Source organism: Triturus cristatus, chromosome 7 (assembly GCF_964204655.1).
Source record: "Triturus cristatus chromosome 7, aTriCri1.1, whole genome shotgun sequence".
NCBI classification, from domain to species: domain Eukaryota; kingdom Metazoa; phylum Chordata; class Amphibia; order Caudata; family Salamandridae; genus Triturus; species Triturus cristatus.
Window position 1 is genome coordinate 1,622,906,029 of NC_140590.1, and position 5,855 is coordinate 1,622,911,883.

The following is a 5,855-nucleotide window of genomic DNA, read 5'->3' on the forward strand; positions in this document are numbered from 1 at the left end:
AAGAGTTCATAGTCCAGACAGATGCTTCTGAGTTGGGTGTGGGAGCTGTTCTTTCACAACTGAATGTAGATGGTCAAGACCAGCCCATTGCTTTTATTAGTAGAAGGCTGACCCCTAGAGAGAAACGTTGGTCAGCTATTGAGAGGGAGGCCTTTGCTGTGGTTTGGGCCCTGAAGAAGCTGAGGCCATACTTGTTTGGCACTCACTTCAAGATTCAGACAGACCATAAGCCCCTCTTGTGGCTAAATCAGATGAAGGGTGAAAATCCCAAACTTCTTAGGTGGTCCATTTCCCTACAGGGGATGGACTTCACAGTGGAACATAGACCTGGGACTGACCATGCCAATGCAGATGGACTCTCCAGATATTTCCACTTAGAAAATGAAGACTCAACTGGTCAAGGTTAGTTTAATGTCCCTAAGTTTGGGGGGGGGGGGTTGTGTAGGAGAGTAGGGTCTGCTTTCTATGTTCACCCCCACTTTTTGCTTTTGCTTCACTGGTTTTCGACTTAGATGTGGCTGTGGGCCTGCCAATCAGACCCACAGCCCAGCTGTTCTCTCTCTAAATGTATACTATGTACTTTAGGTGCATAACCCAATTGGTTAGGATCACCTTATTGGCCCCCTGTACAGTGTACCTTAGGTACCCAGGGCATAGGTGTACCCTAGGCCTACCAGGGGCTGCAGCATGTATTGTGCCACCCCTGGCCTGGCCTTCCATTATGACACAACTGGCTGATCACTCAGCTGGGGCAAGGTCGTGTAATCACTCCTTGCTTAGGTGTAGTATTCCTATACCTACCTTATAGATAGACACATGTGTACCTATCAGCCACTCCTATGGCAGGCCTTAACAATCCTGGAGGCAGAGTGCTTGGTAACATGTGAGATGGTGCTCTAGCATGAGCTGAGCCTGTCTGCAGCTTTCGGAACCATGTCCTTTTAGCTGTTCTATGATATAGCCTACCATATACTCTTAAAGTACCTTATAATCTTAAACGGTTATGGTAAGTATGGTTTGGCTTTATCAAAACATGTCGTGTAAGGTGTCTAACACTTTGAAATAATACCCCCATACCATTTCTGGCAATGAGGATATTATTCCTACCTTCTAGAGGGAGAAGACATGTTGAAACCTACTTTACCGGTTAAAGTTAACCAGAGCCCCAGCATCACAAAATGGATGCTGCTGCCACAGACACAAGTCTGACCTCCTGCTGCTGGGAGCCCGTCCAGCGAGGGAGGATTGGACAATAGGTTTCCTGCCTTGGGAGGTGCGAGCACCACCCCAGACAGGACTTAGTGTATTGGGGCAGGGAGGGATGAAAGAAACTAGACACTGCCTGGGGCACACAAGGTGTCCCATGCATAGTCCAGTTCAAACCGGCGCTGGGGCACTCCAGCCCCAGCTCTGGCGCGAAACTGGACAAAGGAAAGGGGGTGTAACCACTCCCCTTCCTGGTCCCACCCATGGGAGGGACCTTGCAGGTAGCCCAGCCCACTAGCCCAGTATATCAGTAGGTAGCTGAGCCCTGCTAAATTAGATTAACCTGAATCTGCAACTTGAACAGAAACTCTGGACCTTCGATATTCGACCTCAGGAAGAAGACTGAAGAATCTCCCTTGTGGCCAAGGAGTGACCACCCTGGGCAACCAGGCACCATCCAGCGACCGCTGCTTGCTTTGCGACTGATCCTACGAGCGACGACTGCAGAGACTGACCAGCGCCGAGACTTCCAGACACCTCTGACCCAGATCCACATCTACAGCGAAGCTGAGACCCGTGGAGGCGATGAGGGACGTGGGACCGGCGACTTGGGAAAAGTGGCTAGTGCCTGACTAGCGCGACTTCTGAGGCTTCCTCGAGGCTGTGCTTGGGGAATTGAGAAGCCCCCATCCCGAGCACCATCGGCAAAGAAGATCAGCTCCCCACACTTCACGTGTTCTGCGTGGGGCCCTTCTGCACCTGAGTTGCTCGACGTGTTGTCCGGTTGCTGGCCCGTTGGCTAGTGACCTCTGCGACGACGAACCTTTGTTTTCACCTTGCTGGTCCGGCTCCTCCAGACATGCACCCGCTCCTCTGTGAAAGAGAAGCACCCCAGACCTTCCTGGTCTGCACCAGAAGCAAGTCCTCCATCCTGCGTGGGTTCCGCTTGCCAAGGCTTGTTGGGTCCTAACTCGACATCGACGCCGCCGACAGCAGGAGCCTTCGTGGGACAGCTCACCTCCTGGTCCTGGTCGTCCTCGACGTCTCCTGGTACCCGTGGCTGCTGCGACAAGCTTCACCTCTTCACCTGCATCTTCACGACATCGCCTGGTTCCTTCCCGGCTCCTGGCTGGTGACCTAGACTCTGTCCCTTCTGCTTGCAGGTATCCTTCCTTCTTGATGCCATCCTTGGGATCCACCGGACACTCTTCACTGACTGCCTGTCAGCAACTTTCCTTCAGGCATCCATAGGAGTCAACGACGAAACCCGACGCAAGTTCACACCTATGCACCCGCAGCCCGTGGGCTAGGTAACTTGAGTACTCCGGTGCTCACAAGGGTATTGACTATCCTAGGGTCCAGTTTCCAAGTCTCGACTTCCTAGCTATTCCAGAAGTGTCCTAAAACTGTTAAATTCTAATAACTTCTATTTCTATCGACTTTTACGCATTACGCGTGAGTGTTTCCACTCTGCACTTGAATCCCGTGGGCCTCCCACTTCCTAACCTTTGGTAGTATAGTGTAGCCCCAGCGATTCCCTAGGCCTAGGCCTATCCTGTGTTCGTGACAGTGGTTCTTATACCACTTACCTAGTATATGGTTTGCGTGGCCCCTAGGGCCTAACTGTATTACTTACCTGTGTGACTTAATGTATGCTTAAATAAGACTGTGTTGTACTTACCTCGAATCTCATAAAGAGTGCTGAGGGTTTGACTAGAATAAATACATTCTAATTTTATATATATCTGTTGTGGTGTCCTTTCATTTGGTATTCAAGGGATTACATATGGTATAACAGCTGGCTTCACATGCCATACAGAGTTTAGCCTAAGACTGCTCTTGTCCATGCTACCACTAGCATAGCTGGTCTATAAGGTTGACTTTACAACCAATCACCATAAGGGTTGTTTGGACTGATACAAGGTGTACACTAGAATTAGTGACATCATATATCAGGCCAACTTCTCACAGTGCCCTTCCGTCAATTCCTTTAAGTTTCAGCTTTGCAACCATACTCCCCCGGAACCCAAAGACTTTGGTTTCCCGGAATCTGCTCGGCGGGTCATGGGAATAACGCCGCCGGATCGCTAGTCGGCATCGTTTATGGTTGGAACCACAACGGTATCTTGATTAATGAAAACCTTCTTGCCAAATGCTTTCGCTTTGGTTCGTCTTGCGCTGGTCCAAGAATTTCACTTCTAGCGGCACAATACGAATGCCCCCGGCCGTCCCTCTTAATCATGGCCCCAGTTCCGAAAACCAACAAAATAGAACCGGAGTCCTATTCCATTATTCCTAGCTGAAGTATTCAGGCGACCGGCCTGCTTTGAACACTCTAGTTTTTTCAAAGTAAACGCTTCGGACCCCCAGGACACTCAGTCAAGAGCATCAAGGGGGCACTGAGAGGCAGGGGCTGGGGCAGGCGGTAGCTCGCCTCGCGGCGGACCGCCAGCTCGATCCCAAGATCCAACTATGAGCTTTTTAACTGCAGTAACTTTAATATACGCTATTGGAGCTGGAATTACCGCGCCTGCTGGAACCAGACTTGCTCTCCAATGGATCCTCGTTAATGGATTTAAAGTGTACTCATTCCAATTACAGCGCCTCGGAAGAATCCTGTATTGTTATTTTTCGTCACTACCTCCCAGAGTCGGGAGTGGGTAATTTGCTCGCCTGCTGCCTTCCTTGGATGTGGTAGCCGTTTCTCAGGCTCCCTCTCCAGAATCGAACCCTGATTCCCCGTTACCCGTGGTCACCATGGTAGGCACAGAAAGTACCATCGAAAGTTGATAGGGCAGACATCTTAATGTATAGTCGCCGTCACGGGGATGTGCGATCGGCCCAAGGTTATCTAGAGTCACCAAAGCGGCCGGGCGAGCCCGGATTGGTCTTGGTCTGATAAATGCACGCATCCCGGAAGGTCAGCGCTCATCGGCATGTATTAGCTCTAGAATTACCACAGTTATCCTAGTAACAGATGGAGCGATCAATGGAACCATAACTGATTTAATGAGCCATTCGCAGTTTCACTGTACCGGCCGTGTGTACTTACACGTGCATTGATTAATCTTTGAGACAAGCATATGCTACTGACAGGATCAACCATGTAGCCGCACCTGCTGGCGGTGTGGGGGCCGCGTACCCATCTCCCCGACCGGCAACCTTCACGCACCCCTCCCTCTCGGGAGCCTGCCTGGGGAAGGAGCCAACCCGCCTGGGCGAGAGGGCTCACTGGAGGGGTGTGGATAGGTGCAGTCGCATGGGCACCGGCTGGCCAAGCCGTCTCCCCCGGGAGGGAGAGGCAGGCCGAGGCACAGCCTGAGTGAGACGCAGAGGTGCCGGAGCCTGGCGGCAGCGACACCCCTCGGAACCGTCGTTCCGAGCTGCTGTGGAAATGTGCTGGGCAGAGAGGGGTGACGGCATGGCGTGGGGGGCCTTCGGACCTGCTGGGCAGCAGCATCCAAGGGCCTGGCACCACCCGACACCTCCCACTCGGGTCAGACACCTGGGGGGCACGAGCTGCCGGGGCCGATCGGCCTTCACTCTGCTGGGTAGGGTCTCCCGCCAGGCGGCAGGCCCTCGAGTCGGACGGTCCATGCGGGGTGGAAGCGCTTTGCTCGAAACAACAGCCGAGGCTGGCCAAGCAGTCCATCCCTAAACGGACCGAGAGTGCCCAATTGATCGGAGTACGGCTGGGGCATCCCCTGGCAGGCCACCCTGCACAGGGGGTATGCTGGCTTAGAGTCCCTGCCTGTTCAGGGGCAAGCAGACTCTGAGAAAAAGGACCATCGGGAAGGGTATGAGAGGCAGGAGCATAACCGGGCCCCTGGGGGCCCCAGTGGGCAGGCCCAGGTGCTGCCTTCCCCGTTTCAGCATCGCCAGACCTTACGGAGGTCTGACCCAGCAAACTCTGAGAAAAAGAACCATCGGGTAGGGGGCTGAGAGGCAGGTGTGCGTACCCGGGCCCCTGGGGGCCCTGCATCGGGCGGGCCCAGGTGTAGCCTTCCCCTGTTTCGGGATCCCCGGACCTCACGGAGGTCTGACCCAGCAAACTCGGAGAGAAAGGACCATCGGGAAGGGGCTGAGAGCCAGGTGCGTACCCGGGCCCCTGGGGGCCCCAGTGGGCGGGCCCAGGTTCTGCCTTCCCCTGTTTCAGAATTGCCGGACCTCATGGAGGTCTTACTGACCCTCTCCCTAGTAATCCGGAGGAAAATTACCCCCCTTTCTTGTAATCCGTGCACACGAGGTGACAGAGGGGACACAAGGCGCGAATGTATCTGACCTCCTGGAGTCCTCGCTGAGATCGGGGAGGCAAATGGACCCTCATCGGGACTTCCAGGCAAGCCCGGCCATCTGGTCATCCCATTGGAAAGCATTGCGCGCGACCAGATGGCCGAGGGGTTAGGCGCGACCAGATGGCCGAAGGGATAGGCGTGACCAGATGGCCGAGGGGACAGGCGCGACCAGATGGCCGAGGGGAAAGGCGACCAGATGGCTGGGCTCAAAAGGGAAGCCATCTGGTCGCTCTGTGCCCCAACGAAAGAGTGAGCGGGCACCGGAGCGTGGGGAAACAGGCCCAGGGCCCCAGCTGGGCCCCAGCCATGGAGGCTGCATGGAGGACCCGACGGGCCCTCTGACCCAGGGCCCAC

At 54.4% G+C, this 5,855-nt stretch overlaps 1 pseudogene; it reads right to left on the reverse strand.

Moving 5' to 3' along the window:
- Positions 1-3,117: 3,117 nt before the first annotated feature.
- Positions 3,118-4,315, reverse strand: LOC146812552 (18S ribosomal RNA; annotated as a pseudogene).
- Between the last annotated feature and the right edge of the window lie 1,540 nt (positions 4,316-5,855).